Raw genomic sequence first — 12,007 nt, 5'->3', positions numbered from 1 at the left:
TACCACCACCAGTACAACCACCAGTACCCTTAGTACCACCACCAGTACCACCACCAGTACAACCACCAGTACCCTCAGTACCACCACCAGTACCCTCAGTACCACCACCAGTGCCCTCAGTACCACCACCTGTACCCTCAGTATCACCACCAGTACCCTCAGTACCACCACCAGTACCCTCAGTACCACCACCAGTACCCTCAGTATCACCACCAGTACCCTCAGTACCACCACCAGTACCCTCAGTACCACCACCAGAACCCTCAGTATCACCACCATTACCCTCAGTACCACCACCAGTACCACCACCAGAACCCTCAGTATCACCACCAGTACCACCTCCAGTACCCTCAGTATCACCACCAGTACCCTCAGTATCACCACCAGTACCCTCAGTACCACCACCAGTACCCTCAGTATCACCACCAGTACCCTCAGTATCACCACCAGTACCCTCAGTACCACCACCAGTACCCTCAGTCCCACCACCAGTACCCTCAGTATCACCACCAGTACCCTCAGTACCACCACCAGTACCCTCAGTACCACCACCTGTACCCTCAGTATCACCACCAGTACCCTCAGTACCACCACCAGTACCCTCAGTATCACCACCAGTACCCTCAGTATCACCACCAGTACCCTCAGTACCACCACCAGTACCCTCACTACCACCACCAGAACCCTCAGTATCACCACCATTACCCTCAGTACCACCACCAGTACCACCACCAGAACCCTCTGTATCACCACCAGTACCACCACCAGTACCCTCAGTATCACCACCAGTACCACCATTAGTATCCTCAGTACCACCACCAGTACCCTCAGTATCACCACCAGTACCACCATTAGTATCCTCAGTACCACCACCAGTACCCTCAGTACCACCACCAGTACCACCACCAGTACCCTCAGTATCACCACCAGTACCACCATTAGTATCCTCAGTACCACCACCAGTACCCTCAGTATCACCACCAGTACCACCATTAGTATCCTCAGTACCACCACCAGTACCCTCAGTATCACCACCAGTACCCTCAGTATCACCACCAGTACCACCATTAGTATCCTCAGTACCACCACCAGTACCCTCAGTACCACCACCAGTACCCTCAGTACCACCACCAGTACCCTCAGTATCACAACCAGTACCCTCAGTATCACCACCAGTACCACCATTAGTATCCTCAGTACCACCACCAGTACCCTCAGTATCACCACCAGTACCCTCAGTATCACCACCAGTACCCTCAGTATCACCACCAGTACCACCATTAGTATCCTCAGTACCAACACCAGTACCCTCAGTATCACCACCAGTACCCTCAGTATCACCACCAGTACCACCATTAGTATCCTCAGTACAACCACCAGTACCCTCAGTATCACCACCAGTACCCTCAGTATCACCACCAGTACCACCATTAGTATCCTCAGTACCACCACCAGTACCCTCAGTATCACCACCAGTACCACCACCAGTACCCTCAGTACCACCACCAGTACCACCACCAGTACCCTCAGTATCACCACCAGTACCACCATTAGTATCCTCAGTACCACCACCAGTACCCTCAGTATCACCACCAGTACCCTCAGTATCACCACCAGTACCCTCAGTATCACCACTAGTACCACCATTAGTATCCTCAGTACCACCACCAGTACCCTCAGTATCACCACCAGTACCCTCAGTATCACCACCAGTACCCTCAGTATCACCACCAGTACCCTCAGTATCACCACCAGTACCCTCAGTATCACCACCAGTACCCTCAGTACCACCACCAGTACCCTCAGTATCACCACCAGTACCCTCAGTATCACCACCAGTACCCTCAGTATCACCACCAGTACCCTCAGTACCACCACCAGTACCACCACCAGTACCCTCAGTATCACCACCAGTACCATCATTAGTATCCTCAGTACCACCACCAGTACCCTCAGTATCACCACCAGTACCCTCAGTATCACCACCAGTAGTCTCAGTATCACCACCAGTACCACCATTAGTATCCTCAGTATCACCACTAGTACCCTCAGTACCACCACCAGTACCCTCAGTATCACCACCAGTACCACCATTAGTATCCTCAGTACCACCACCAGTACCCTCAGTATCACCACCAGTACCCTCAGTATCACCACCAGTACCCTCAGTATCACCACCAGTACCCTCAGTATCACCACCAGTACCATCATTAGTATCCTCAGTACCACCACCAGTACCCTCAGTATCACCACCAGTACCACCATTAGTATCCTCAGTACCACCACCAGTACCCTCAGTATCACCACCAGTACCCTCAGTATCACCACCAGTACCACCATTAGTATCCTCAGTACCACCACCAGTACCCTCAGTATCACCACCAGTACCCTCAGTATCACCACCAGTACCCTCAGTATCACCACCAGTACCCTCAGTATCACCACCAGTACCACCATTAGTATCCTCAGTATCACCACCAGTACCCTCAGTATCACCACCAGTACCACCATTAGTATCCTCAGTACCACCACCAGCACACTCAGTATCACCACCAGTACCACCATTAGTATCCTCAGTATCACCACCAGTACCCTCAGTATCACCACCAGTACCACCATTAGTATCCTCAGTACCACCACCAGTACCCTCAGTATCACCACCAGTACCTTCAGTATCACCACCAGTACCCTCAGTATCACCACCAGTACCACCATTAGTATCCTCAGTACCACCACCAGTACCCTCAGTATCACCACCAGTACCCTCAGTATCACCACCAGTACCCTCAGTATCACCACCAGTACCCTCAGTATCACCACCAGTACCACTGTTGGATATTTCCAACACCGAATACAACATTGTTGTATTCTTATTACTTATTACTAACCATACTAAATATTGTAGTAAGTAAAATTAACAACTCGTAGAATTCTCATGTACTAATAATTCATCTGTGCAGTAGGCTAGAATTCTCACGTCACCTGACGCCAGTATTGCGTCAGATTTCCTTACAGTAAACACATTATATCCAATTTGTGTGAGAATTTAATACGATTCTCCATAATTAAAGCATTCTGTATGATAACTGATTGCAGACGAATTGTCCTCTAACTAAAAGCCGAATAGAGCGTTAGAATCATAGTGTCTACCTCGCGATAGAGTTAACGTCATCAATGAATGCCATGGGGAGACATTAATTCCTCTCCCTTATATATTTACTATTCTTAGATTGGTAAATAATAATATTTTGTTCCTCTAAATAATAAACCCGTCCAGTCTTTAACGTTTCAAGCGCAAATGCGAGAAATATTAATGTTCGAGACAATAATTTGTTTTATGAACGCCGACTCGGCGTGGGTTGGAGGGACGCCATCCTCCTCAGTACGCGTACACGTGGGGAACCGAAGAGAGGCAGATCTGCGCTTAACGTACTCATAAGAAGACGCCATTGCCCAGCAAATAGGGCAGGTGTTATCCATCCTCAGATGAAAGTCGCCCCTGTGAGGCGTGAATGACCTTGCAGATAATATCTTCATCTAATGCTAGTGTCAAATAAGGAGCCCTTTGACTTGGTTTCTGACGACACGTGACCAGCTAGCAGAAGCGCGTCATTCTCCAGGATAGGTTCACCGGAGCCTGGGACGCGAAATACGGCAATCTTAATACTTATACAGTGCCCACAGCTAAGTATTCTTTTATTTGATGCATCAGGTATAAGATTGATAATAGCAGGGTGATTGTTCGTTAAGAAGCGCGATAACACCTAATAACAGGTGATTAAAATTTGTCACCTGTAAATTTCAATATTCTTGAATATAAATTGAGTAGGTAAATCAGTTGCTACTGAAAATTATTTATCTTGCAGCCCGAGAGAAGAATTCCTCACGCTGCCTTCTCCATGTTAACCCGTATCACTCGTCTATGTACCGAGTCTGGAGAATAAGAGGACTTCAATGGTTTCTAAAGGAATCTTCGTCAAGATAAGATTTATTTCCTTTTACTATTCCATTGCAATTTAATTTATGCAGAATACTTTGAGATTACCTGTAATGTGTGATTTACTGTAACTCATTAGTATGCTCATATTTTATATTCCTCTTTATGTTAATGATATTAGTTTCTACATTACCTTATAGGATTAGATTATTATTAATTGAATTAGTGAACGAACCACACTGATTCCTGGACGTACTTACCTCCAGTAATAACCCCCCAATGTAGGTGTTTGAGGTTTGTTTCATTTAATAATACAGCCCATTAATTATTATTATGATCATGCTTTCTAGTTTTATCCATAGTTGCTGGTTTCATCTAGGAATTATCTAATGATCAGAAATTCTCAGTTTCCCTCTTTACTTTAAAAGCGGGTGGTCCTTCGTAATTTAATTTACTACATTAATATTTAAATAATCAGATTCAAGCCCCAAATATCCCACATTATGGTCCTTATCGAACCGGATAGGCATTAAATTTATAATTAAAATATTAACCATTAATAACTAATCCTTGTGTGATAGAAGCTAGACTAACTATTTAATTAATTGTGTCAACTAACAGTGTAACACATCAGTTAGTCTAGATCACACTAACATAGCTACCTTATACATAGCTTTAGTGGGTCATAACCTATTACCCACAACATTTAGACCTACACTTCATACTGAAGTAGAATCCTTAGGTCACCAAGAGCAACAGCTCATAACCTTATATTAATCACTAACACCAATTAAGTGTTAACCATTTAGGCTATACCAATGTTTCAGTATGGCTGTCAGCAGACTGTCCATTATAGCCTGAATCCATGTTATAATTACTGATTCACTCAAGACAGTGGATCATTAACATTTAGGGATCCAGTATACTAATATAAATTACTGATATCATACTAGTTAATCATTACTAACCCTGATAATATTTTATTCCACAATTAGGAGTACATTCAGGAGTTAGATAATATTTACGGCAGTAGAATACTTGCCAAACACAATTAATTCCTTTGTGTTCATTTAATTTCTTATGCACATAATTACACAAGTGTATATAAACAATAAAATACAAAAAACCCAAAAACACAGCACAATTATTTGCACATTATTGCACCATAATATAATCTTTGCCAACCTTCATTAGGTAGCAATTTAGGCTGTGATTGTGTTGAATCTGGCACAAGCACAGACTAAATATAGTTGTAGTTTCTCAAGTAGAAATTCGCACGACTAGGCTTGAGCTAGTTAGTGATATATATTATTCTTTTGTGCTGACCCTATCAAGGGTGGGATTAACCATTTATTGTGTAATTATTTTATTGCATATTTCTATGTATGTCTTTGAGTGTTACTGTAAGTCTGCTACCCATCCGAGGCTGATTTAGAAGAGCTAAGCTGAGGAACACCTGTAGTGAGACCAAGGTACCACTCAAATCTTAGTTACTTATTATTAGGTAGGTAGCTAACCTCTAAATGAGGTAAATTACAACCAGCCTCAAGAAATACCAGGCTGTCAATACTTATACCTGCTCTACATCAAGGAGCAGACACCATAGCTATACCACTAGCTACATAAGCCCTATCAGGCTGTCAATACTTATACCTGCTCTACATCAAGGAGCAGACTATAGCTATACCACTAGCTACATAAGCCCTATCAAGCTGTCAATAATTATACCTGCTCTGCATCAAGGAGCAGACTATAGCTATACCACTAGCTACATAAGCCCTATCAGGCTCAATTTACCACAAGAATGAATCCTTTGGAAAGGAATGCAATATTCTTGACAGCTCTTCAACGTCCCTTAGGAAAACTGCTTATGAAATGTCATTTTTGTGTTGAATCTGACCCAGGTGACGTCTATAGACTAGCAAGTTACATAAGGTACGCCAACCAAAAATATGATCATGTAAAGACTGTAATCGAGTCCCACAGGAATTTACTCCAAGTCGGTCATACTGTCTCAGACCACTTACGTCTAACAGAATCTGATCTCGATAACTATGAACATTCTGTCAAACCAGTTTAGACCGATATAAGGAGGTGCTTGCGAGACAATATATTCCCGAGTGGGTGGATCAGATCATTAATAGACCTGTATCCAAGTTAACACTCAGCTCAGATGAAATACCTGAACTACATCAAGACGAGGAGAATCCTCTAATCAATACGGATCACTACACAGGATCCATAACTGAAGTTCAACCTTCATTTTCTAACCTCTCATCTAATACAGTTTCATGTGATGATTTGTTTACAGAGTCTGATCAAATTTCAGACCACTCTTCTCAATGTTCCCTGGATTCTATAAGTTCAATACATAAGGCTACTGAATTAACTAGCTTATCACCAGAACCCAGAGAAACAAGTGAAGCTGCAGATGAAACAAGTGAAGCTGCAATGATCAGTGAATCTGAACCAGAAAATGATAAAGCTAATGCTGCAGTAGCAGCCGAAGCTGTAATCAAAGCTGAGGCTAAGCAAGAAGCCTTAAGCAACACAAGTAATGGTCACAATTGCTCCCAACAGCCTTCTAAAGTAAGTGCTAACAATGATAAGACTATTATAAACCTTGTGCACCAATTATTAAATTTATCTTCACCAGAGCAATCAGTTGACTCTTTACAAGCCTTTAGTTTTCAGCTTGAGTCACTGATAAATTCTTTCAGTAAAGAGGTGGATCACCCAACTACTGAGTGGATGACTAAAATTATCATCCAAAGAAAATTGTCTGGTGACACACTTAATAAATTATATGTATGCCAGAATAGTAATACCCTGTCAATGCAGGATATATTTACAGGTTTGCGTAATATGAGCAATCATACAGCAGACCAAGCAATTAATGCTGAATCTGAATGCACCAAAACTGTACCTACATCAGTTTCCTTACCTGAAACTCCTAAAGTGACACTGTCACTAGGTAACCAAGGTGCTAATAATCAATGTAACAACAATCAGTCAAATACTGATTCATCAGTGAGGCCTAAGAGTCCCACAGGTGTTCCTAAGAGACCTAATAGTCCAAAGAGCACTGCTAATAATCCATGTAACCAGAATCAGTCAAACACTGATTCATCAGTGAGGCCTAAGAGTCCCACAGGTGCTCCTAAGAGACCTAATAGTCCAAAGAGCACCCCCAAGAGCCTGTTAATGGTTCCCCAGAGTACACCAAGTACTCCCAAGAGAATAAATAACAAGCAAATGCAAACAGCAAAATCATCACCACCTGCAAATACTGTTTTACCTAAATCGGTAACCCCTAAACGATCTGTAGGATGGGGAATGTGCTTGTTTTGCAATCAAAAACATTCTCTGTACAAATGTACTAATTATCCTAATAGAGACACAAGAGTCAGACGACTCAAACAGTTACACAAATGTACTAGGTGTCTCAAACCACATAATGTTAACAGCTGTGACACCCCATTGAACACCTGCAATAGGTGTAGAAGGGGCAAGCATCATGCTGCACTGTGCAAATTAGTTAGGACTAATTATGTCAATCCTAGAATAGGACGTAGAGAATCCACACCAGTACAGTGCTGCAAGGTGCGAGAAGTGTACAGCGTAACTTCACAAGCATCTCAAGTGGATGCTGCTTTGCCTACTGCCCAACTTCAAGTGAAGAACAGAGGAGCCAAGATCACCATACGTGGACTATTTGATCAAGGTTCCCAGAGAACTTTCATTACTCAAAGGGCAGCAGAGGCACTTAATTTACAACCAATAGGACAGGTAAAATTAAACTTGTCAGGGTTCATGATAAATCGAGGAACCCATTGTAGCGAGTAGATTATCCCAATAATATACTCGCTCCAAATGCATTGTTAATATTCCTGTCAACCTTTGGAGATGAATGAGGTGAGGCGTTGCCTGAGCAACACGGTGAGGTGTTGCCCGAGCATATAAGCAGCGGTGTAGCGAACATTGGCCAGTCTACTTTCAAGTGTGGTCTAGAGCAGACACTTGCGAGATACTGTACCAACGCTCAGTGCGCTCAACTCACACCAACGTATCACCGGTGTACTTCTTTATATTCGACCAAATATATATATAGTATCTTAGTGTCTGTGTTTATTTGTCACCATACTTTACGTAACAATAGAACCGTTACATTGGTGACCCAGTGAGTGAAAAAGAACACCTAGTCACAAACTAGACCTTCGCCATGGATTTATCTACCAGGTTTCCAGCATACAACGCAGATGAGCCAGAATTTTGGTTCATGCAGATGGAGGCTATTTTCGACCTTCACGAAATTTCGACTGAGAAAGCCCGATATGCCTGTACCCTGCCAACACTTACCTCGGAGGCAATGCACACTGCCTCCGCTGTCATCACCGCGCCATCACCGGACACCAGGACGTACACTGCATTGAAGGCCGCTCTTCTACAGGCAGCAATGAAACGCCGCATTCAACAAAGGGACCAACTCCTCACTGACAAAAGATTAGCAGACAAAACACCAGCTCAGCTTCTGCGGCATATTCAGTATGTGATGCATACTGCAACTGGCCCAGCCCCCAGCGAGATTGTGAGATCACTGTGGATACAACTCTGTCCAAAACACATTCAACCGGCCCTATTCAGTATGGCTGACGACACCCCATTAGCCCAGCTGGCTACACTGGCAGACCGGCTTCATACGACGTCTAATAACACTATATTGTCCCACCTCAGTGATACACAGCAGACTACAGACACCCAACAACTCGACGTCCTCCAGAACCGGCGTTTCGTCCACCCAGGGAAAACGTACCATGCGAATCCAGTATCAGTCTCTAGGCGACAGCGAGAACGTCGGGGAAAGCTTTGTTCTTACCACCAGAAGTTCGGACACCAAGCCCGCAACTGTAGGGCTCCTTGTTCCTGGTCGGGAAACTACTTCGGCGGGGACTGTTAACGGTCAGTGACCCCGCCATTTCAAACACTACACTGCTCTACATATCTGACCTCATAACCAAACGCCGTTTCCTCGTTGACACAGGTGCAGCAGCTAGCGTGTTGCCTCCCCCACTAGTCAAACCAACCAGTACTCCTGGTTTGGACTTACGAGCCGCCAATGGTACGTCCGTCCGTACATATGGGACCCGCGCCCTGGTTCTCGAGTTCGCCTCTCTGGGTCGCTTTACGTGGACTTTCCTCATAGCGGATGTGGAACAACCCATTCTTGGATGGGATTTCCTGCAACACCATCGACTTATGGTGGATCCCGCAGGTGCAGTACTTCGAGCCTCTCCTACACAAGTTAACATCGTCACCCCAGTCGCATCTACGGAACTTCAAGCACTCCTGGATGAATTCAAAGATGTGACCCAACCCGCCAGCCCTCGACCAGAGGTGCAACATACGATTACGCATCACATTACTACAACGGGAGCACCTACCTTCGCCAGACCACGCCGCCTGGCACCGGAACGACTGGCGGTAGCATGTGCTGAATTCAATAAGCTACAGGAGGGGGGAATAATCCGCCCTTCGAACAGTCCATGGGCTTCACCTCTCCATATGGTCCCGAAAACAGACCCACGGGAATGGCGCCCTTGCGGAGACTACAGGGCTCTCAACGTTCGCACTCTGCCGGATCGCTACCCAATACCACACATCCAGGATTTCTCACAGGGATTGAGCAAGGCAACCGTTTTTTTCGAAAATTGACCTTGTGCGGGCATTTCACCAGATCCCTGTGGAACCGGCAGACATTCCGAAAACAGCGATCACAACACCTTTTGGACTGTTTGAATTCGTCCGGATGCCTTTTGGTCTACGAAATGCAGCCCAGACATTCCAACGCTTCATCGACCAAGTAGTTAAGGACCTTCCTTTTTGCTACGCCTACATTGACGATCTGCTGGTGGCCAGTACATCACCAACAGAACATCTGCTACACCTCCGACTCCTTCTCACCCGTCTGCGCAACTTCGGCTTGCAGCTCAACTCCGAGAAGTGTATTTTCCATGTTCCAGAGCTGGATTTCTTGGGACACCGTGTGTCAGCAGCAGGGGTCCAAGCACTAGAGAAGAAAATCGAGGCAATCAAGGAATTCCCGCGCCCATCTACTCCAAAGAAGTTGCAAGAATTTCTTGGTGTAGTGAATTTTTATCATCGATTCATCCCACATTGTTCGGACATCTTGCGACACTTATACGACCTCTTACGAGGTCGGAAACTCACGTCCCGTCTTCCGTTGGAGTGGACTCCCCAGGCAGAGACAGCATTCACCGACATAAAACACAAGCTGGCGGAATTCACCTTGCTCGCACACCCAGTGTCTGACGCTCCCACCAATCTATCTACCGACGCTTCAAACACAGCAATTGGTGCTGTACTACAACAGCTCGTTGAAGGAGAATGGCTCCCAATTGCATTCTTTTCAGCGCGCCTGTCACCCACTGAAGAGAAGTACAGCACTTTTGATAGGGAACTGCTCGCCATCTACTCAGCCATACAACATTTCCGGCACTTTCTCGAGGGGCGGAACTTCCACATCCTCACAGACCACAAATCTCTCACTTATGCGCTGGCGGCCAAGGGTGATGCTCACTCTCCTCGAGTAGCCAACCACCTGGGATTTATTTCCCAATTTACCTCGGATATCCGTCATGTCAAAGGAACTAATAATGTCATAGCCGATGCACTGTCTCGACCCACCATAAACCACGTCGTGACAAACCCAGCTCAGGTGGACTATTGTGTAATCAGTAAGGCCCAACGGGAAGACCCTGATCTGCAGCGATTACGAACATCTCTCCGGTTCATCGAGATTCCCATGGAAGGTGGCGGAAGGATAATCTGTGACACCTCACGGACGGGAGCACTTAGGCCCTTCATTCCTGCCCAGTTTCGCTGGAAAACGTTCTCAGTATTTCACTCCCTAGCACACCCAGGAGTACGTGCTTCCCAGAAACTACTAACGGAGCGTGTTGTATGGCCAGGAATCAATGCCGATGTTCGACGATGGACTCGCTCATGTCTCCAGTGCCAGCGAGCGAAAACACATCGTCACACAAAGAGCCCTCTTCAACAGTTTCCGTTACCTTCTGACCGTTTCGAGGTGGTGCATGTAGACATCGTTGGACCATTACCGTCGGCAAGAGGATATTCTTATCTACTCACCTGCATCGATCGATTCTCCAGATGGCCGGAAGCAATCCCATTAATCAACATCTCAGCTGAGTCAGTGGTCCAGGCTTTCCTCTCTGGATGGGTCGCCCGTTTTGGCAGCCCCTCTGTCATCATCACCGACCAAGGACGACAGTTCGAATCATATCTATGGAAGGAACTTATGGAATTCCTCGGCACCACACATAACCGAACCACAGCATACCACCCTGAGTCGAACGGAATGGTAGAACGCTTTCATAGACAACTAAAAGCTGCCCTAAGAGCTCAAGCACGCCATGATGATTGGATCGACAACCTTCCATTAGTCTTGCTTGGCATCCGTTCGGCCACGAAGGAGGGCAGTGGATTCTCGGCAGCAGACTTAGTATACGGATCTAGCCTGCGGCTTCCGGGCGAATTCTTAACCCCAACGCCACTTATCACACCCCCAGACCCCACTTTTGTCCAGAAATTACGGGCGGCCATGACAAACATTCGGCCTACACCACCACGCCAACCGACAACTCGTGCTACATATGTGCCTCATGAGCTCCACACAACTGAACACGTGTTTGTAAGAGTCGATGCTGTTCGACGCCCTCTACAGTCACCTTACGAAGGACCATTTAAAGTGGTTTCTCGAACACCGAAGTTCTTCACCATTGAACGCCGAGGACAGCGGGTAAACATCTCCATCGATCTCCTTAAACCAGCACACTGTGACGCTGCCCCAGACATCCCTCCAGAGACACATCCGCCGACTACGCAGTTCACTTTTCGACCACAGTTACCAGCAGCACCGCCACCTACGACAACGGACGATCCTGTACGACCTCTCACCCTACAACCCCAGTTACCAGCCGCACTACAACCTGATCCTGCGACGACGGACGATCCTGTGCGACCTCCCAC

The sequence above is a fragment of the Procambarus clarkii genome, unplaced genomic scaffold (genome assembly GCF_040958095.1).
Source record: "Procambarus clarkii isolate CNS0578487 unplaced genomic scaffold, FALCON_Pclarkii_2.0 HiC_scaffold_117, whole genome shotgun sequence".
Taxonomy (NCBI): Eukaryota; Metazoa; Arthropoda; class Malacostraca; order Decapoda; family Cambaridae; genus Procambarus; species Procambarus clarkii.
The sequence above is the reverse complement of the archived record's forward strand: the minus strand, read 5'-3'. Positions refer to the sequence as shown.